At 44.9% G+C, this 22,631-nt stretch overlaps 6 non-coding genes and 1 pseudogene across 6 annotated transcripts; all 7 read right to left on the bottom strand.

Annotated features, from left to right (window-relative positions):
- Positions 1-1,654: 1,654 nt before the first annotated feature.
- On the bottom strand, positions 1,655-1,845 carry LOC130320754 (U2 spliceosomal RNA). Its single transcript, XR_008866605.1, has one exon. It is a non-coding gene; the product is annotated as a U2 spliceosomal RNA (small nuclear RNA).
- A 2,087-nt stretch (positions 1,846-3,932) lies between these two features.
- On the bottom strand, positions 3,933-4,118 carry LOC130320807 (U2 spliceosomal RNA). The gene has a single exon (XR_008866653.1). It is a non-coding gene; the product is annotated as a U2 spliceosomal RNA (small nuclear RNA).
- A 5,389-nt stretch (positions 4,119-9,507) lies between these two features.
- On the bottom strand, positions 9,508-9,725 carry LOC130320842 (U2 spliceosomal RNA; annotated as a pseudogene).
- A 2,085-nt stretch (positions 9,726-11,810) lies between these two features.
- LOC130320753 (U2 spliceosomal RNA) lies at positions 11,811-12,001 on the bottom strand. Its single transcript, XR_008866604.1, has one exon. It is a non-coding gene; the product is annotated as a U2 spliceosomal RNA (small nuclear RNA).
- A 2,078-nt stretch (positions 12,002-14,079) lies between these two features.
- On the bottom strand, positions 14,080-14,270 carry LOC130320799 (U2 spliceosomal RNA). The gene has a single exon (XR_008866646.1). It is a non-coding gene; the product is annotated as a U2 spliceosomal RNA (small nuclear RNA).
- Positions 14,271-16,352: 2,082 nt separating this feature from the next.
- On the bottom strand, positions 16,353-16,543 carry LOC130320724 (U2 spliceosomal RNA). The gene has a single exon (XR_008866579.1). It is a non-coding gene; the product is annotated as a U2 spliceosomal RNA (small nuclear RNA).
- Positions 16,544-18,617: 2,074 nt separating this feature from the next.
- Positions 18,618-18,803, bottom strand: LOC130320806 (U2 spliceosomal RNA). The gene has a single exon (XR_008866652.1). It is a non-coding gene; the product is annotated as a U2 spliceosomal RNA (small nuclear RNA).
- Positions 18,804-22,631: the final 3,828 nt, after the last annotated feature.

The following is a 22,631-nucleotide window of genomic DNA, read 5'->3' as shown; positions in this document are numbered from 1 at the left end:
GTTATTTGACAACCTATGGCGGTGATGGTTCTGCTCAGGCAGAGCAGTGCTGATGCTCCTCATAAAGCTGTCGCTGCTGTGAAGGTTCTAGGTGACATCACAAATCCCTATGGTTACATACACAACAAAGCTGGGTTGTTGTTGTTTACACTCTGCAAGGCCTGTGGAAGTGAGTGACATCATAGCACTGTAGTTCTGAGGGTTCTAGATGGATGCAACAATCTCCTGTTGCTTCTATGAAGGCCATAATAGACGACATCACCAAACAGCTCCATAGTCACATACACAGCAAAGGAGAGATGTTGTTTACACCTAGTGATGTCAGTGGTATTGAGTGACATCACAGCACAGTGCTAAGGCTCCTGGGCCTGGACACAGCAGCGGCTGCAATATCTCAACGGAGAATACGTTTATATATATGTGTGTGTGTGCGCGTATATATATATATATATATATATATATATATATATATATATATATATTTCTCCGCCGAAATCACTTTTAAACCCATTTCCACCTTTTTTTCCCTTCTCTTCCTCTTACTTTTTTTTCACGTTTTTTTACGTTTTTCTCCTTTTCGCCTCTTTTCTGGGCGTATTATTCTTCTTTTTCTTCTTTTTTTTCGTCTAATGCATACCCCATCAGTGCAGCAATGCTTATTCAATACCGCCAGCAGATGGAGACACTGGGGGATAATTTTCTAAGGATTTATACTGATTTTTCCTGTCTGAATTTGTCGCACAGAAAGTTGCAGGCCAAATATGTGTGACATTTCTGCGACTTTAGCTTCTAGAGCATTTTTACAACATTATACATAGGTGCTGAATACATAAAAAGCGACTGTTCAGCGACAGACAAGTCGCATCGGCTGAAAGTAGGCCAGAATGTCAGTCCATGTTGGAGCAGGTTTAGATACAGTCTAAAGTATAGATCTCAAAGTCTGTGCACAGAATTTAGCAAGGGCCTCGCACCTTCTGATGCATCAGGTAGGTGCACAATAGCATAGCCTAACCCTCTGTACTTTGGTCTATATTGATGCGGGACATAGACAGCCAGCTGATGACCAATCCATTAGTGCAATGGATGGCTGGAAGCATTTGTCTTTGCCTTTGCAATACCACAGAAGCAATTCATGGTCAATGTACAGCAATGACACACCTGTGTGAACAGCCAGGAGACCCCCCCCCCCCCATGTTATGTTACATAGTTACATAGTTAGTACGGTCGAAAAAAGACATATGTCCATCAAGTTCAACCAGGGAATTAAGGGGTAGGGGTGTGGCGCGATATTGGGGAAGGGATGAGATTTTATATTTCTTCATAAGCATTAATCTTATTTTGTCAATTAGGAACATTCAGCACCCACCCGCTATCAAGGCAGCTGCCTATCATGTCATGCCCTACCTGCACAGGTGTGCTGGCTACTCAAATGATCCAATTAAGGAGGCCATTTAGTCAGCAGCAGCAGAAGTCCTGTGCCTGGACGCTCCAACAGCGGCCAGACACAAGCAGAAGCAGAAGCAGCAGAAGCAGCAGCAGCACCACCTTTTGTTTTTTGGCTGCAGCAGCAGCAAGGCCCACAGGGCTGGCTAGCTGGCTAGCCAGCAAGCAGGTAGCAATGAAAGTAGGAATCTTTCTTTTTAACCCTGTAAGGGGGTGGTGCACTGTACCCGAAGATACTGCCATATCGGGTCAATGCATAGGGCGACGGAAGCAAGCTTCGAAATCGGCCCCCGTTCTCAAAAATCCATTTAATATATGGTCCCCAGATAGGGGACGTATCAGATATTAAACTGATAAGAACAGATACTACACTTGATCTTAGCCAAAAGGCCGAGAAGCGATAACCGTGAAAGGGGCGGGCCCAACAAGGTGCCCTTCATGGGCACTATCACTGCTTGCTGTCAGGGAGGCTGCCAGACAATTTTCCATGCACACTCTGGGCTGGGGGGCAGTCAACCACCAGTACACACAGCAGAACCTAAACCCATACCATTATTGCTAAGCAGCAAGACAGGGGCCCATTGCACTCCCACGGGGCCTTTTTAAATGCAATCCATAACCCGGATTTGCCAGGAACCCTTCTTACTCCTCCTACTTGCATGTGACACTGGGCTTAGGATCTGCATAGGAAACACACACACAAGCACACACCTACCTTTGTTGCCTGCAGATGCCTCCTTGGCTGTCCCCAAACGGTATCAAACCAACACCCACGGGAAGCTGTAAGCATAGAGGACATGCCTGCACCCCATTGGACTTACCTGTGTGGGTTAAACCCGGGTTATTTGACAACCTATGGCGGTGATGGTTCTGCTCAGGCAGAGCAGTGCTGATGCTCCTCATAAAGCTGTCGCTGCTGTGAAGGTTCTAGGTGACATCACAAATCCCTATGGTTACATACACAACAAAGCTGGGTTGTTGTTGTTTACACTCTGCAAGGCCTGTGGAAGTGAGTGACATCATAGCACTGTAGTTCTGAGGGTTCTAGATGGATGCAACAATCTCCTGTTGCTTCTATGAAGGCCATAATAGACGACATCACCAAACAGCTCCATAGTCACATACACAGCAAAGGAGAGATGTTGTTTACACCTAGTGATGTCAGTGGTATTGAGTGACATCACAGCACAGTGCTAAGGCTCCTGGGCCTGGACACAGCAGCGGCTGCAATATCTCAACGGAGAATACGTTTATATATATGTGTGTGTGTGCGCGTATATATATATATATATATATATATATATATATATATATATATATATATTTCTCCGCCGAAATCACTTTTAAACCCATTTCCACCTTTTTTTCCCTTCTCTTCCTCTTACTTTTTTTTCACGTTTTTTTACGTTTTTCTCCTTTTCGCCTCTTTTCTGGGCGTATTATTCTTCTTTTTTTTCGTCTAATGCATACCCCATCAGTGCAGCAATGCTTATTCAATACCGCCAGCAGATGGAGACACTGGGGGATAATTTTCTAAGGATTTATACTGATTTTTCCTGTCTGAATTTGTCGCACAGAAAGTTGCAGGCCAAATATGTGTGACATTTCTGCGACTTTAGCTTCTAGAGCATTTTTACAACATTATACATAGGTGCTGAATACATAAAAAGCGACTGTTCAGCGACAGACAAGTCGCATCGGCTGAAAGTAGGCCAGAATGTCAGTCCATGTTGGAGCAGGTTTAGATACAGTCTAAAGTATAGATCTCAAAGTCTGTGCACAGAATTTAGCAAGAGCCTCGCACCTTCTGATGCATCAGGTAGGTGCACAATAGCATAGCCTAACCCTCTGTACTTTGGTCTATATTGATGCGGGACATAGACAGCCAGCTGATGACCAATCCATTAGTGCAATGGATGGCTGGAAGCATTTGTCTTTGCCTTTGCAATACCACAGAAGCAATGCATGGTCAATGTACAGCAATGACACACCTGTGTGAACAGCCAGGAGACCCCCCCCCCCCCCCATGTTATGTTACATAGTTACATAGTTAGTACGGTCGAAAAAAGACATATGTCCATCAAGTTCAACCAGGGAATTAAGGGGTAGGGGTGTGGCGCGATATTGGGGAAGGGATGAGATTTTATATTTCTTCATAAGCATTAATCTTATTTTGTCAATTAGGAACATTCAGCACCCACCCGCTATCAAGGCAGCTGCCTATCATGTCATGCCCTACCTGCACAGGTGTGCTGGCTACTCAAATGATCCAATTAAGGAGGCCATTTAGTCAGCAGCAGCAGAAGTCCTGTGCCTGGACGCTCCAACAGCGGCCAGACACAAGCAGAAGCAGAAGCAGCAGAAGCAGCAGCAGCACCACCTTTTGTTTTTTGGCTGCAGCAGCAGCAAGGCCCACAGGGCTGGCTAGCTGGCTAGCCAGCAAGCAGGTAGCAATGAAAGTAGGAATCTTTCTTTTTAACCCTGTAAGGGGGTGGTGCACTGTACCCGAAGATACTGCCATATCGGGTCAATGCATAGGGCGACGGAAGCAAGCTTCGAAATCGGCCCCCGTTCTCAAAAATCCATTTAATATATGGTCCCCAGATAGGGGACGTATCAGATATTAAACTGATAAGAACAGATAAGGTTTCAACAAAATTTTATTGAATAAATAAGAAACCATACAAAATTTAAAATGCAAAATAATAAAAGGTTCACAAAAGTTTTAAAATACAAATAATAAAACCAGTAATAAAAGGAGAAAAAATAAAAATGGCAGGATAAAACATTATACAAATATCATAAAAACTGATTATACTGTTATTTCGTTCCATAGAGGCAGACACCACATGGATGCTGCCTCGCTGGCCCCCAACTGTTTCTTGTCTCTTAGGTAATAGATGTACATCTCACTCAGGGCCAGCTTTATACAGTTTTTAACATCAATAAAATCATGTTTAAAAAGTAAGATGTTCCTAACTTTCCAGATGGCATTTTTAAAACAATTAATAATCATCCAGCAGATCATCTGCTGTTTAAAATTGGGGCAGTTAAAAAGACCGTAAAAGACACATTCGTGATTAAAATCTTTTAGGCCGCAGGCCCACTTCAAAAGTGGGCCTACCTTCCTCCAAAGCTCCCGTGCAAAAGGGCAGTTCCAAAATATGTGCAGCACCGTTTCGTCCACTCCGCAGCCATCTCTCGGGCACTTGGCTCTCGCCACCAGTCCTCGCCTGTGCTGGAACTCACGAGTAGGGAGGCACTGGTGGACGATTGCCCAGGCAAGATCCCTGTGTACATTCGCCAGAAACTTCCCGTACACGTTCCGCCATACCTTTTTGGATCTTGCCTGTGTGAAATTGGACACTGCCAGGGTAACCTCACTCCGCCTGAGGACCTTTGATACCTTTCTCTGGTCCCCCAGTATGTCAGGCTCCAAATCTTGGAGACCTAGGAGCCTGACTGTCTTTTCCAACACCACATAATGTTTTGGGGGACACAGAAGCACCGGAGCGTTCAGAGGGATGCGCAACCATCTTTTAAAAACCATGCCCGCAGCGTACCTTAAAAAGCAGCTAAAAATGCCATCGGATTTAATAATTTTAAAACAGAAACAGAAATACTTTATGTAAAAGAAAGTAAAAAGGTTAGGAACATCTTTCCCGCCATTATCTTTACTTTTGTACATAAAATCACGCTTTAATTTCTCCATTTTTGAACCCCATAAAAAGGTAAAAACAATTCTAGTTACTTTTTTAATGTATAAAATAGATGGAGGAAATACCATGGCAATGTATAGCATAATAGGGAGTAAAACCATCTTTATTATTAAAATCTTCCCCTCCATGGTAAGGTTTCTAAGATTCCACATTAAAATCTTCTTCTCCATCTTAGCTATAGCTGAATCCCAGTTAGGGCTCCCATCATTGACCTGGTTAAAAACAATACCTAAAACTTTAATTTGATCCTGTTGCATTGTGACTCCTGGGGTGATGGATGAATCCCAGGAGCCAATATAAAAACAGTCACATTTATCTGTGTTTAGCTTAAAACCAGAGACCTCGCAGAAATAGCTGGTGTTCCTCAATGCCCCCCTCATGGATGGAGAGTCCGGGCACAGTATGGTGACATCATCCATGTACCCCAACACCTTTAGATGGGTCCCTCCTCCACCAGGTATCGGTACGCCTCTTACTACCCAGTCTTTTCTGAGGAGGGCCATCAGTGGTTCGATTGCGCAAATAAAAAGGAGTGGGGACAGGGGGCAGCCCTGTTTGACACCTGATAAAAGAGGAACACCGCTGGTTAAAAAGCCATTAACAGAGACTTGACTAAAACAGGATCGGTATAAAAGCATGATTCGGCTTAAAATCGTTTCAGGCACTGCCATCTTTTTAAGAACTAAAAACAGGTATTCATGGGAGACCCTATCAAAGGCTTTTTCAAAGTCTAAGGATAAAATTGCTACAGTTTGATTTCTATCCTTAAAATACCATAAAACATCTCTTAAAATATTTAGGGATTCAGCTATAGACCTTCCAGGTACCCCACAAACCTGATTTGGGTGAATTAATTTATGAATAAAAGGTTTAAAACGGACAGCTAATAACTTGGCTAAAACTTTATAATCGACATTTAAAAGTGTGATGGGGCGCCAATTTTTTAGCATATCCTTTTCACCTTTTTTAAAAAGTAATGATACAATCCCCCTCCTCCAGGAAGGGGGAAGTTCATTAACAATAAAAGTTTCTTTATACAATAAAACCATATCATCCTTTAAAATATCCCAAAAAGCTAAATAAAATTCGATGGGTAAACCATCTTCCCCAGGGGCCTTCCCACTAGAAAAACTTTTAAAAACAAATAAAAGTTCATCTAAGTTAAGATCACGGGATAAAACCTCCTGGTCTAAAACATCTAGCTTAAAATCAAGGGAATTAAGAACATGTTCTAAAAAGGATGGATTAAGATCTTTCTTATTAAAAAGAAGCTGGTAGAAGTTAAAAACTGCATCTAACATGCCTTTTGGAGTGGATTCACCCTCAAGGTTTTGGATGATATCCCTCCTATTCATCACTTTTTTAAAAAAGAAACGGGAACATTTCTCGCCCTCCTCCAGGTGCTGCACATGTGAGTTAAAAATGATTTGTTTCCCTTTCTTTTCTATGGCATGTTTTATTTCAGTTTTAAGGTTTAAAATATCATTTTCTACATCCATACCAGCTTCTTTCAATTTAAAAAGTACATTTAAACGCATGTTAAGAACATAAAACCACTGTTTTTCCATTTTTGCCTTCTTCTTACCTGCTTTGATAAAAAAAAATCTGATTTTAGATTTGGTGCCCTCCCACCAGTGCAGCATAGGCTCGTGGGGTTTTCTTTGTGATTGCCAGCACTGGTAGGTCCGCACAAACTCCTCTTTTATCTCAGGGTCCTCTAGGAGTGTGGTGTTTAATCTCCAGAGGCCCCTTTTTGCTTTTTGCTCCCCCTCTAGCTCCAGGCCCACCAAGAGGAGCTTATGATCAGAGAAGATATTCTGCTCGAGCGTGCATTTCAGGGGTTTAAAAGCTCTAGAGGAAAAAATAAAATCGATTCTGGAGCTCACTCTTCCATTGGACCATGTGGCGCCCGGGTCCTCCGGCAAGAGATCCTTCCAGCAATCTTTCAAATTAAAATCATCAATAAAATTTTTAAGCAGGTAAGAAGTGCGGTCTTTACGATTAATATCCCCACCCTGCCGGTGTTCCCCATCACGTATGCAGTTAAAATCACCTCCCACCAGCAGGGGAGAAGACCCAACACAAAACAGTGGTAAAATTTCAAATAGTTCTGCCCGATCCTGTTTATCAGGAGGGGCATACACATTTAAAACACGAATTAAAAGTCCATTAAAATATAGATGAATTAAAAGAGCTCTGCCAGGCACAATCTCAGTTACTGTATGAATAGAAAAGGACTGGCCTCGGCAGAGCAGCCCAACACCCACAGAACGACAGTCATTTGCACCGGACCATATGGATGGGCCCAGCTTCCAGTCTTCTTTTAAGTCTTTATAGTCCATTTTACTAGGGATTCCACATTCTTGTAGCAGGCAAAGGTCAAAGTCACATGTCTCTAGATAAGAAAATAAAGCAGCCCTGCGATCAGGGCTCTTTAAGGACCTCACATTGAGTGAGGCAATTTTTACAGGGATAGGCATAGTTTATGGAGAGTCAGTGCTTGGAGAATCAAAGTCAATAATAAGCTGCGTACCGTCATCCCCCGCCTGCGGGGTCATCAGCTCCTTGATGTTCTGAGGGTCGGAGCTTGAGATCGATGATGCCCCGACCCTGAGCTCGCTCTCGTCCGAACTACGGCACGCCGCTTTCCTTTGAATGTCTTCCTCTTCTTCTTCTCTTTGTCTTTTAAATGTCACACTGCTGTCCATATCCTCTGTGTTGCTCTCACTCGATGTAATCTCTGGCCCCCGGCTGATGGATCTGCGTCTTCTTTCATCATTTGACGACTGGAACTGCTGCACAGGGGCCTGTGAGGCCTCTTTTCCGGAACCTTTGCCGCTACCTTGGGAAGTTTTCATCGCTTGTTCCCCAGCAAGCGTTGCTGAGGACTGTTGCTCCAACTTCCCCATCGATCGACGATGGCCAGTTTTACCCACCGGGTCCACTGCTGGCGGGGCAGCAAACCCTGGTTTGGCGCCACTTATCTTCTTGGCCCTGTCCTGTATAGGCGGAGTAACAGGACCGGGCTCAGACCTGGCCACCTGGCTCCCCTTCCGGCGGGCTTTCACCGGGGCCTCTTCGTCCGGAGCAGGGCGACCCTGGGCCAAGCCAGTACCTGGCTTATGCTGCAATTTTGGGTCCACCTTTGCCCCCACCGAGGCCCGTCGGCTGCCACCCGCCACAGGTGAGCCCCCTTCAGAAGTTTCGGCGGGCTCTTGAGCCAGGTAGGAAGTCGATCGACGTCTTTCAATTTCCCGGGCAGTAAACTCGATTACCCGCCCGGGCTTCGTGGAATCCCCATGGCCTCCCCCTAGCACTACCACCGGTGGGCCCCCCGATGGAGCACCAGAGGTCTTGGGCCTGGACCCATCAGTACCTGCCATCTGGGGTTTGGGCATCTTAAAAAAGGACGTCTTTTGTCCTGTCCCCTCTTTGGGTGGGCCCAGCCTTGACCCACCCATCGTAGTTTTTGCTTTATGGGGACAGGAATTAAAATCGTGATTTTCCTCTCCGCAGAGGTTGCACCTTATCGTATGGCTACATCTTGAGGCTATGTGACCTTCTTGGCCACACCTATTGCAGCGAATCACACGCTCCGCGCCGCAGGTCTCCTGGGTGTGGCCAAACCTCAAGCAATTTCGGCAATACATAGGCATTTGAGGATAGAACAAGAAGCCCCGAACTCTCCCGATGGCAAAATTTGGGGGCGGATGGCAAAGACCCCCAATACCACCGGGATCCTTACGGAGCTTGACCCAGAACTTCCTCTTGCCGTTCCAGAACCGCACGGAGTTCAAGATTTTGTTTGCGAATCGCACCTCTTCGCAGTATCGCCGAAGAAAAGTGGCTATATCCTCCGTGGTCACATAAGGGCTGTGCATAGCCACCACCAACGGTATATGTTCCTCACCATAGAGGAACTGGAACGAAAGACCGTCGAGTCGATCGTCCCTCTGGTCCGCACCAGACAAGGTTGCATAGATGTTATCGCAACACGCCGTGGCCGTGAAGGTGACGGTATACAGGCCACGGCTTTCCTGGTCATTTAGACACAGGATGTCCTCCCTATTGAGGCGGAAGTAGTCAAGAAGAATCACCTCCGCAATGAAGCGGAGGTTCTTCAACTGACGATGGCTCTCCGACACCTCTATGCGGATGGTATTTCGCATCGACATTTCCCCAGAGGGGAAAGCCCAGGAGAACGGCATCTTCCACACCCAGGGACTAAGCCCCTTCCCCAATAGCAGCAGGGGCTCGGAATCCCGCTATAAAAGCGGAACCCTTACCCAAGGCAGAGGTCGGGGGTACCCTAGGTGCTTCCGAAGCTACAGGTAACGCTCAACGTACCGAAAATGCCTTCTGAGACACAAGGTCCCAGAGACAGGGGGATCGCAACCCGTTGTCCGTGGACTAAGCCCGCTCCCCAATAGCAGCAAGGGGGTGAAGTCCCTCCGTAAGGAGAGACAATCCCCCAAGGCCGAGAAGCGGGGTACCACAGACACCTTCCGACCAGACCAAATGCAGATACTACACTTGATCTTAGCCAAAAGGCCGAGAAGCGATAACCGTGAAAGGGGCGGGCCCAACAAGGTGCCCTTCATGGGCACTATCACTGCTTGCTGTCAGGGAGGCTGCCAGACAATTTTCCATGCACACTCTGGGCTGGGGGGCAGTCAACTACCAGTACACACAGCAGAACCTAAACCCATACCATTATTGCTAAGCAGCAAGACAGGGGCCCATTGCACTCCCACGGGGCCTTTTTAAATGCAATCCATAACCCGGATTTGCCAGGAACCCTTCTTACTCCTCCTACTTGCATGTGACACTGGGCTTAGGATCTGCATAGGAAACACACACACAAGCACACACCTACCTTTGTTGCCTGCAGATGCCTCCTTGGCTGTCCCCAAACGGTATCAAACCAACACCCACGGGAAGCTGTAAGCATAGAGGACATGCCTGCACCCCATTGGACTTACCTGTGTGGGTTAAACCCGGGTTATTTGACAACCTATGGCGGTGATGGTTCTGCTCAGGCAGAGCAGTGCTGATGCTCCTCATAAAGCTGTCGCTGCTGTGAAGGTTCTAGGTGACATCACAAATCCCTATGGTTACATACACAACAAAGCTGGGTTGTTGTTGTTTACACTCTGCAAGGCCTGTGGAAGTGAGTGACATCATAGCACTGTAGTTCTGAGGGTTCTAGATGGATGCAACAATCTCCTGTTGCTTCTATGAAGGCCATAATAGACGACATCACCAAACAGCTCCATAGTCACATACACAGCAAAGGAGAGATGTTGTTTACACCTAGTGATGTCAGTGGTATTGAGTGACATCACAGCACAGTGCTAAGGCTCCTGGGCCTGGACACAGCAGCGGCTGCAATATCTCAACGGAGAATACGTTTATATATATGTGTGTGTGTGCGCGTATATATATATATATATATATATATATATATATATATATATATATATTTCTCCGCCGAAATCACTTTTAAACCCATTTCCACCTTTTTTTCCCTTCTCTTCCTCTTACTTTTTTTTCACGTTTTTTTACGTTTTTCTCCTTTTCGCCTCTTTTCTGGGCGTATTATTCTTCTTTTTCTTCTTTTTTTTCGTCTAATGCATACCCCATCAGTGCAGCAATACTTATTCAATACCGCCAGCAGATGGAGACACTGGGGGATAATTTTCTAAGGATTTATACTGATTTTTCCTGTCTGAATTTGTCGCACAGAAAGTTGCAGGCCAAATATGTGTGACATTTCTGCGACTTTAGCTTCTAGAGCATTTTTACAACATTATACATAGGTGCTGAATACATAAAAAGCGACTGTTCAGCGACAGACAAGTCGCATCGGCTGAAAGTAGGCCAGAATGTCAGTCCATGTTGGAGCAGGTTTAGATACAGTCTAAAGTATAGATCTCAAAGTCTGTGCACAGAATTTAGCAAGGGCCTCGCACCTTCTGATGCATCAGGTAGGTGCACAATAGCATAGCCTAACCCTCTGTACTTTGGTCTATATTGATGCGGGACATAGACAGCCAGCTGATGACCAATCCATTAGTGCAATGGATGGCTGGAAGCATTTGTCTTTGCCTTTGCAATACCACAGAAGCAATGCATGGTCAATGTACAGCAATGACACACCTGTGTGAACAGCCAGGAGACCCCCCCCCCCCCCCATGTTATGTTACATAGTTACATAGTTAGTACGGTCGAAAAAAGACATATGTCCATCAAGTTCAACCAGGGAATTAAGGGGTAGGGGTGTGGCGCGATATTGGGAAAGGGATGAGATTTTATATTTCTTCATAAGCATTAATCTTATTTTGTCAATTAGGAACATTCAGCACCCACCCGCTATCAAGGCAGCTGCCTATCATGTCATGCCCTACCTGCACAGGTGTGCTGGCTACTCAAATGATCCAATTAAGGAGGCCATTTAGTCAGCAGCAGCAGAAGTCCTGTGCCTGGACGCTCCAACGGCGGCCAGACACAAGCAGAAGCAGAAGCAGCAGCAGCACCACCTTTTGTTTTTTGGCTGCAGCAGCAGCAAGGCCCACAGGGCTGGCTAGCTGGCTAGCCAGCAAGCAGGTAGCAATGAAAGTAGGAATCTTTCTTTTTAACCCTGTAAGGGGGTGGTGCACTGTACCCGAAGATACTGCCATATCGGGTCAATGCATAGGGCGACGGAAGCAAGCTTCGAAATCGGCCCCCGTTCTCAAAAATCCATTTAATATATGGTCCCCAGATAGGGGACGTATCAGATATTAAACTGATAAGAACAGATACTACACTTGATCTTAGCCAAAAGGCCGAGAAGCGATAACCGTGAAAGGGGCGGGCCCAACAAGGTGCCCTTCATGGGCACTATCACTGCTTGCTGTCAGGGAGGCTGCCAGACAATTTTCCATGCACACTCTGGGCTGGGGGGCAGTCAACCACCAGTACACACAGCAGAACCTAAACCCATACCATTATTGCTAAGCAGCAAGACAGGGGCCCATTGCACTCCCACGGGGCCTTTTTAAATGCAATCCATAACCCGGATTTGCCAGGAACCCTTCTTACTCCTCCTACTTGCATGTGACACTGGGCTTAGGATCTGCATAGGAAACACACACACAAGCACACACCTACCTTTGTTGCCTGCAGATGCCTCCTTGGCTGTCCCCAAACGGTATCAAACCAACACCCACGGGAAGCTGTAAGCATAGAGGACATGCCTGCACCCCATTGGACTTACCTGTGTGGGTTAAACCCGGGTTATTTGACAACCTATGGCGGTGATGGTTCTGCTCAGGCAGAGCAGTGCTGATGCTCCTCATAAAGCTGTCGCTGCTGTGAAGGTTCTAGGTGACATCACAAATCCCTATGGTTACATACACAACAAAGCTGGGTTGTTGTTGTTTACACTCTGCAAGGCCTGTGGAAGTGAGTGACATCATAGCACTGTAGTTCTGAGGGTTCTAGATGGATGCAACAATCTCCTGTTGCTTCTATGAAGGCCATAATAGACGACATCACCAAACAGCTCCATAGTCACATACACAGCAAAGGAGAGATGTTGTTTACACCTAGTGATGTCAGTGGTATTGAGTGACATCACAGCACAGTGCTAAGGCTCCTGGGCCTGGACACAGCAGCGGCTGCAATATCTCAACGGAGAATACGTTTATATATATGTGTGTGTGTGCGCGTATATATATATATATATATATATATATATATATATATATATATATATATTTCTCCGCCGAAATCACTTTTAAACCCATTTCCACCTTTTTTTCCCTTCTCTTCCTCTTACTTTTTTTTCAAGTTTTTTTACGTTTTTCTCCTTTTCGCCTCTTTTCTGGGCGTATTATTCTTCTTTTTTTTCGTCTAATGCATACCCCATCAGTGCAGCAATGCTTATTCAATACCGCCAGCAGATGGAGACACTGGGGGATAATTTTCTAAGGATTTATACTGATTTTTCCTGTCTGAATTTGTCGCACAGAAAGTTGCAGGCCAAATATGTGTGACATTTCTGCGACTTTAGCTTCTAGAGCATTTTTACAACATTATACATAGGTGCTGAATACATAAAAAGCGACTGTTCAGCGACAGACAAGTCGCATCGGCTGAAAGTAGGCCAGAATGTCAGTCCATGTTGGAGCAGGTTTAGATACAGTCTAAAGTATAGATCTCAAAGTCTGTGCACAGAATTTAGCAAGGGCCTCGCACCTTCTGATGCATCAGGTAGGTGCACAATAGCATAGCCTAACCCTCTGTACTTTGGTCTATATTGATGCGGGACATAGACAGCCAGCTGATGACCAATCCATTAGTGCAATGGATGGCTGGAAGCATTTGTCTTTGCCTTTGCAATACCACAGAAGCAATGCATGGTCAATGTACAGCAATGACACACCTGTGTGAACAGCCAGGAGACCCCCCCCCCCCCCCATGTTATGTTACATAGTTACATAGTTAGTACGGTCGAAAAAAGACATATGTCCATCAAGTTCAACCAGGGAATTAAGGGGTAGGGGTGTGGCGCGATATTGGGGAAGGGATGAGATTTTATATTTCTTCATAAGCATTAATCTTATTTTGTCAATTAGGAACATTCAGCACCCACCCGCTATCAAGGCAGCTGCCTATCATGTCATGCCCTACCTGCACAGGTGTGCTGGCTACTCAAATGATCCAATTAAGGAGGCCATTTAGTCAGCAGCAGCAGAAGTCCTGTGCCTGGACGCTCCAACAGCGGCCAGACACAAGCAGAAGCAGAAGCAGCAGCAGCACCACCTTTTGTTTTTTGGCTGCAGCAGCAGCAAGGCCCACAGGGCTGGCTAGCTGGCTAGCCAGCAAGCAGGTAGCAATGAAAGTAGGAATCTTTCTTTTTAACCCTGTAAGGGGGTGGTGCACTGTACGCGAAGATACTGCCATATCGGGTCAATGCATAGGGCGACGGAAGCAAGCTTCGAAATCGGCCCCCGTTCTCAAAAATCCATTTAATATATGGTCCCCAGATAGGGGACGTATCAGATATTAAACTGATAAGAACAGATACTACACTTGATCTTAGCCAAAAGGCCGAGAAGCGATAACCGTGAAAGGGGCGGGCCCAACAAGGTGCCCTTCATGGGCACTATCACTGCTTGCTGTCAGGGAGGCTACCAGACAATTTTCCATGCACACTCTGGGCTGGGGGGCAGTCAACCACCAGTACACACAGCAGAACCTAAACCCATACCATTATTGCTAAGCAGCAAGACAGGGGCCCATTGCACTCCCACGGGGCCTTTTTAAATGCAATCCATAACCCGGATTTGCCAGGAACCCTTCTTACTCCTCCTACTTGCATGTGACACTGGGCTTAGGATCTGCATAGGAAACACACACACAAGCACACACCTACCTTTGTTGCCTGCAGATGCCTCCTTGGCTGTCCCCAAACGGTATCAAACCAACACCCACGGGAAGCTGTAAGCATAGAGGACATGCCTGCACCCCATTGGACTTACCTGTGTGGGTTAAACCCGGGTTATTTGACAACCTATGGCGGTGATGGTTCTGCTCAGGCAGAGCAGTGCTGATGCTCCTCATAAAGCTGTCGCTGCTGTGAAGGTTCTAGGTGACATCACAAATCCCTATGGTTACATACACAACAAAGCTGGGTTGTTGTTGTTTACACTCTGCAAGGCCTGTGGAAGTGAGTGACATCATAGCACTGTAGTTCTGAGGGTTCTAGATGGATGCAACAATCTCCTGTTGCTTCTATGAAGGCCATAATAGACGACATCACCAAACAGCTCCATAGTCACATACACAGCAAAGGAGAGATGTTGTTTACACCTAGTGATGTCAGTGGTATTGAGTGACATCACAGCACAGTGCTAAGGCTCCTGGGCCTGGACACAGCAGCGGCTGCAATATCTCAACGGAGAATACGTTTATATATATGTGTGTGTGTGCGCGTATATATATATATATATATATATATATATATATATATATATATATTTCTCCGCCGAAATCACTTTTAAACCCATTTCCACCTTTTTTTCCCTTCTCTTCCTCTTACTTTTTTTTCACGTTTTTTTACGTTTTTCTCCTTTTCGCCTCTTTTCTGGGCGTATTATTCTTCTTTTTCTTCTTTTTTTTCGTCTAATGCATACCCCATCAGTGCAGCAATGCTTATTCAATACCGCCAGCAGATGGAGACACTGGGGGATAATTTTCTAAGGATTTATACTGATTTTTCCTGTCTGAATTTGTCGCACAGAAAGTTGCAGGCCAAATATGTGTGACATTTCTGCGACTTTAGCTTCTAGAGCATTTTTACAACATTATACATAGGTGCTGAATACATAAAAAGCGACTGTTCAGCGACAGACAAGTCGCATCGGCTGAAAGTAGGCCAGAATGTCAGTCCATGTTGGAGCAGGTTTAGATACAGTCTAAAGTATAGATCTCAAAGTCTGTGCACAGAATTTAGCAAGGGCCTCGCACCTTCTGATGCATCAGGTAGGTGCACAATAGCATAGCCTAACCCTCTGTACTTTGGTCTATATTGATGCGGGACATAGACAGCCAGCTGATGACCAATCCATTAGTGCAATGGATGGCTGGAAGCATTTGTCTTTGCCTTTGCAATACCACAGAAGCAATGCATGGTCAATGTACAGCAATGACACACCTGTGTGAACAGCCAGGAGACCCCCCCCCCCCCCATGTTATGTTACATAGTTACATAGTTAGTACGGTCGAAAAAAGACATATGTCCATCAAGTTCAACCAGGGAATTAAGGGGTAGGGGTGTGGCGCGATATTGGGGAAGGGATGAGATTTTATATTTCTTCATAAGCATTAATCTTATTTTGTCAATTAGGAACATTCAGCACCCACCCGCTATCAAGGCAGCTGCCTATCATGTCATGCCCTACCTGCACAGGTGTGCTGGCTACTAAAATGATCCAATTAAGGAGGCCATTTAGTCAGCAGCAGCAGAAGTCCTGTGCCTGGACGCTCCAACAGCGGCCAGACACAAGCAGAAGCAGAAGCAGCAGCAGCACCACCTTTTGTTTTTTGGCTGCAGCAGCAGCAAGGCCCACAGGGCTGGCTAGCTGGCTAGCCAGCAAGCAGGTAGCAATGAAAGTAGGAATCTTTCTTTTTAACCCTGTAAGGGGGTGGTGCACTGTACCCGAAGATACTGCCATATCGGGTCAATGCATAGGGCGACGGAAGCAAGCTTCGAAATCGGCCCCCATTCTCAAAAATCCATTTAATATATGGTCCCCAGATAGGGGACGTATCAGATATTAAACTGATAAGAACAGATACTACACTTGATCTTAGCCAAAAGGCCGAGAAGCGATAACCGTGAAAGGGGCGGGCCCAACAAGGTGCCCTTCATGGGCACTATCACTGCTTGCTGTCAGGGAGGCTGCCAGACAATTTTCCATGCACACTCTGGGCTGGGGGGCAGTCAACCACCAGTACACACAGCAGAACCTAAACCCATACCATTATTGCTAAGCAGCAAGACAGGGGCCCATTGCACTCCCACGGGGCCTTTTTAAATGCAATCCATAACCCGGATTTGCCAGGAACCCTTCTTACTCCTCCTACTTGCATGTGACACTGGGCTTAGGATCTGCATAGGAAACACACACACAAGCACACACCTACCTTTGTTGCCTGCAGATGCCTCCTTGGCTGTCCCCAAACGGTATCAAACCAACACCCACGGGAAGCTGTAAGCATAGAGGACATGCCTGCACCCCATTGGACTTACCTGTGTGGGTTAAACCCGGGTTATTTGACAACCTATGGCGGTGATGGTTCTGCTCAGGCAGAGCAGTGCTGATGCTCCTCATAAAGCTGTCGCTGCTGTGAAGGTTCTAGGTGACATCACAAATCCCTATGGTTACATACACAACAAAGCTGGGTTGTTGTTGTTTACACTCTGCAAGGCCTGTGGAAGTGAGTGACATCATAGCACTGTAGTTCTGAGGGTTCTAGATGGATGCAACAATCTCCTGTTGCTTCTATGAAGGCCATAATAGACGACATCACCAAACAGCTCCATAGTCACATACACAGCAAAGGAGAGATGTTGTTTACACCTAGTGATGTCAGTGGTATTGAGTGACATCACAGCACAGTGCTAAGGCTCCTGGGCCTGGACACAGCAGCGGCTGCAATATCTCAACGGAGAATACGTTTATATATATGTGTGTGTGTGCGCGTATATATATATATATATATATATATATATATATATATTTCTCCGCCGAAATCACTTTTAAACCCATTTCCACCTTTTTTTCCCTTCTCTTCCTCTTACTTTTTTTTCACGTTTTTTTACGTTTTTCTCCTTTTCGCCTCTTTTCTGGGCGTATTATTCTTCTTTTTCTTCTTTTTTTTCGTCTAATGCATACCCCATCAGTGCAGCAATACTTATTCAATACCGCCAGCAGATGGAGACACTGGGGGATAATTTTCTAAGGATTTATACTGATTTTTCCTGTCTGAATTTGTCGCACAGAAAGTTGCAGGCCAAATATGTGTGACATTTCTGCGACTTTAGCTTCTAGAGCATTTTTACAACATTATACATAGGTGCTGAATACATAAAAAGCGACTGTTCAGCGACAGACAAGTCGCATCGGCTGAAAGTAGGCCAGAATGTCAGTCCATGTTGGAGCAGGTTTAGATACAGTCTAAAGTATAGATCTCAAAGTCTGTGCACAGAATTTAGCAAGGGCCTCGCACCTTCTGATGCATCAGGTAGGTGCACAATAGCATAGCCTAACCCTCTGTACTTTGGTCTATATTGATGCGGGACATAGACAGCCAGCTGATGACCAATCCATTAGTGCAATGGATGGCTGGAAGCATTTGTCTTTGCCTTTGCAATACCACAGAAGCAATGCATGGTCAATGTACAGCAATGACACACCTGTGTGAACAGCCAGGAGACCCCCCCCCCCCCCATGTTATGTTACATAGTTACATAGTTAGTACGGTCGAAAAAAGACATATGTCCATCAAGTTCAACCAGGGAATTAAGGGGTAGGGGTGTGGCGCGATATTGGGGAAGGGATGAGATTTTATATTTCTTCATAAGCATTAATCTTATTTTGTCAATTAGGAACATTCAGCACCCACCCGCTATCAAGGCAGCTGCCTATCATGTCATGCCCTACCTGCACAGGTGTGCTGGCTACTCAAATGATCCAATTAAGGAGGCCATTTAGTCAGCAGCAGCAGAAGTCCTGTGCCTGGACGCTCCAACAGCGGCCAGACACAAGCAGAAGCAGAAGCAGCAGCAGCACCACCTTTTGTTTTTTGGCTGCAGCAGCAGCAAGGCCCACAGGGCTGGCTAGCTGGCTAGCCAGCAAGCAGGTAGCAATGAAAGTAGGAATCTTTCTTTTTAACCCTGTAAGGGGGTGGTGCACTGTACCCGAAGATACTGCCATATCGGGTCAATGCATAGGGCGACGGAAGCAAGCTTCGAAATCGGCCCCCGTTCTCAAAAATCCATTTAATATATGGTCCCCAGATAGGGGACGTATCAGATATTAAACTGATAAGAACAGATAAGGTTTCAACAAAATTTTATTGAATAAATAAGAAACCATACAAAATTTAAAATGCAAAATAATAAAAGGTTCACAAAAGTTTTAAAATACAAATAATAAAACCAGTAATAAAAGGAGAAAAAATAAAAATGGCAGGATAAAACATTATACAAATATCATAAAAACTGATTATACTGTTATTTCGTTCCATAGAGGCAGACACCACATGGATGCTGCCTCGCTGGCCCCCAACTGTTTCTTGTCTCTTAGGTAATAGATGTACATCTCACTCAGGGCCAGCTTTATACAGTTTTTAACATCAATAAAATCATGTTTAAAAAGTAAGATGTTCCTAACTTTCCAGATGGCATTTTTAAAACAATTAATAATCATCCAGCAGATCATCTGCTGTTTAAAATTGGGGCAGTTAAAAAGACCGTAAAAGACACATTCGTGATTAAAATCTTTTAGGCCGCAGGCCCACTTCAAAAGTGGGCCTACCTTCCTCCAAAGCTCCCGTGCAAAAGGGCAGTTCCAAAATATGTGCAGCACCGTTTCGTCCACTCCGCAGCCATCTCTCGGGCACTTGGCTCTCGCCACCAGTCCTCGCCTGTGCTGGAACTCACGAGTAGGGAGGCACTGGTGGACGATTGCCCAGGCAAGATCCCTGTGTACATTCGCCAGAAACTTCCCGTACACGTTCCGCCATACCTTTTTGGATCTTGCCTGTGTGAAATTGGACACTGCCAGGGTAACCTCACTCCGCCTGAGGACCTTTGATACCTTTCTCTGGTCCCCCAGTATGTCAGGCTCCAAATCTTGGAGACCTAGGAGCCTGACTGTCTTTTCCAACACCACATAATGTTTTGGGGGACACAGAAGCACCGGAGCGTTCAGAGGGATGCGCAACCATCTTTTAAAAACCATGCCCGCAGCGTACCTTAAAAAGCAGCTAAAAATGCCATCGGATTTAATAATTTTAAAACAGAAACAGAAATACTTTATGTAAAAGAAAGTAAAAAGGTTAGGAACATCTTTCCCGCCATTATCTTTACTTTTGTACATAAAATCACGCTTTAATTTCTCCATTTTTGAACCCCATAAAAAGGTAAAAACAATTCTAGTTACTTTTTTAATGTATAAAATAGATGGAGGAAATACCATGGCAATGTATAGCATAATAGGGAGTAAAACCATCTTTATTATTAAAATCTTCCCCTCCATGGTAAGGTTTCTAAGATTCCACATTAAAATCTTCTTCTCAATCTTAGCTATAGCTGAATCCCAGTTAGGGCTCCCATCATTGACCTGGTTAAAAACAATACCTAAAACTTTAATTTGATCCTGTTGCATTGTGACTCCTGGGGTGATGGATGAATCCCAGGAGCCAATATAAAAACAGTCACATTTATCTGTGTTTAGCTTAAAACCAGAGACCTCGCAGAAATAGCTGGTGTTCCTCAATGCCCCCCTCATGGATGGAGAGTCCGGGCACAGTATGGTGACATCATCCATGTACCCCAACACCTTTAGATGGGTCCCTCCTCCACCAGGTATCGGTACGCCTCTTACTACCCAGTCTTTTCTGAGGAGGGCCATCAGTGGTTCGATTGCGCAAATAAAAAGGAGTGGGGACAGGGGGCAGCCCTGTTTGACACCTGATAAAAGAGGAACACCGCTGGTTAAAAAGCCATTAACAGAGACTTGACTAAAACAGGATCGGTATAAAAGCATGATTCGGCTTAAAATCGTTTCAGGCACTGCCATCTTTTTAAGAACTAAAAACAGGTATTCATGGGAGACCCTATCAAAGGCTTTTTCAAAGTCTAAGGATAAAATTGCTACAGTTTGATTTCTATCCTTAAAATACCATAAAACATCTCTTAAAATATTTAGGGATTCAGCTATAGACCTTCCAGGTACCCCACAAACCTGATTTGGGTGAATTAATTTATGAATAAAAGGTTTAAAACGGACAGCTAATAACTTGGCTAAAACTTTATAATCGACATTTAAAAGTGTGATGGGGCGCCAATTTTTTAGCATATCCTTTTCACCTTTTTTAAAAAGTAATGATACAATCCCCCTCCTCCAGGAAGGGGGAAGTTCATTAACAATAAAAGTTTCTTTATACAATAAAACCATATCATCCTTTAAAATATCCCAAAAAGCTAAATAAAATTCGATGGGTAAACCATCTTCCCCAGGGGCCTTCCCACTAGAAAAACTTTTAAAAACAAATAAAAGTTCATCTAAGTTAAGATCACGGGATAAAACCTCCTGGTCTAAAACATCTAGCTTAAAATCAAGGGAATTAAGAACATGTTCTAAAAAGGATGGATTAAGATCTTTCTTATTAAAAAGAAGCTGGTAGAAGTTAAAAACTGCATCTAACATGCCTTTTGGAGTGGATTCACCCTCAAGGTTTTGGATGATATCCCTCCTATTCATCACTTTTTTAAAAAAGAAACGGGAACATTTCTCGCCCTCCTCCAGGTGCTGCACATGTGAGTTAAAAATGATTTGTTTCCCTTTCTTTTCTATGGCATGTTTTATTTCAGTTTTAAGGTTTAAAATATCATTTTCTACATCCATACCAGCTTCTTTCAATTTAAAAAGTACATTTAAACGCATGTTAAGAACATAAAACCACTGTTTTTCCATTTTTGCCTTCCTTCTTACCTGCTTTGATAAAAAAAAATCTGATTTTAGATTTGGTGCCCTCCCACCAGTGCAGCATAGGCTCGTGGGGTTTTCTTTGTGATTGCCAGCACTGGTAGGTCCGCACAAACTCCTCTTTTATCTCAGGGTCCTCTAGGAGTGTGGTGTTTAATCTCCAGAGGCCCCTTTTTGCTTTTTGCTCCCCCTCTAGCTCCAGGCCCACCAAGAGGAGCTTATGATCAGAGAAGATATTCTGCTCGAGCGTGCATTTCAGGGGTTTAAAAGCTCTAGAGGAAAAAATAAAATCGATTCTGGAGCTCACTCTTCCATTGGACCATGTGGCGCCCGGGTCCTCCGGCAAGAGATCCTTCCAGCAATCTTTCAAATTAAAATCATCAATAAAATTTTTAAGCAGGTAAGAAGTGCGGTCTTTACGATTAATATCCCCACCCTGCCGGTGTTCCCCATCACGTATGCAGTTAAAATCACCTCCCACCAGCAGGGGAGAAGACCCAACACAAAACAGTGGTAAAATTTCAAATAGTTCTGCCCGATCCTGTTTATCAGGAGGGGCATACACATTTAAAACACGAATTAAAAGTCCATTAAAATATAGATGAATTAAAAGAGCTCTGCCAGGCACAATCTCAGTTACTGTATGAATAGAAAAGGACTGGCCTCGGCAGAGCAGCCCAACACCCACAGAACGACAGTCATTTGCACCGGACCATATGGATGGGCCCAGCTTCCAGTCTTCTTTTAAGTCTTTATAGTCCATTTTACTAGGGATTCCACATTCTTGTAGCAGGCAAAGGTCAAAGTCACATGTCTCTAGATAAGAAAATAAAGCAGCCCTGCGATCAGGGCTCTTTAAGGACCTCACATTGAGTGAGGCAATTTTTACAGGGATAGGCATAGTTTATGGAGAGTCAGTGCTTGGAGAATCAAAGTCAATAATAAGCTGCGTACCGTCATCCCCCGCCTGCGGGGTCATCAGCTCCTTGATGTTCTGAGGGTCGGAGCTTGAGATCGATGATGCCCCGACCCTGAGCTCGCTCTCGTCCGAACTACGGCACGCCGCTTTCCTTTGAATGTCTTCCTCTTCTTCTTCTCTTTGTCTTTTAAATGTCACACTGCTGTCCATATCCTCTGTGTTGCTCTCACTCGATGTAATCTCTGGCCCCCGGCTGATGGATCTGCGTCTTCTTTCATCATTTGA

This window comes from Hyla sarda, unplaced genomic scaffold (assembly GCF_029499605.1).
Source record: "Hyla sarda isolate aHylSar1 unplaced genomic scaffold, aHylSar1.hap1 scaffold_222, whole genome shotgun sequence".
In the NCBI taxonomy this organism is placed as follows: Eukaryota; Metazoa; Chordata; class Amphibia; order Anura; family Hylidae; genus Hyla; species Hyla sarda.
The sequence above is the reverse complement of the archived record's forward strand: the minus strand, read 5'-3'. Positions and strand labels throughout refer to the sequence as shown.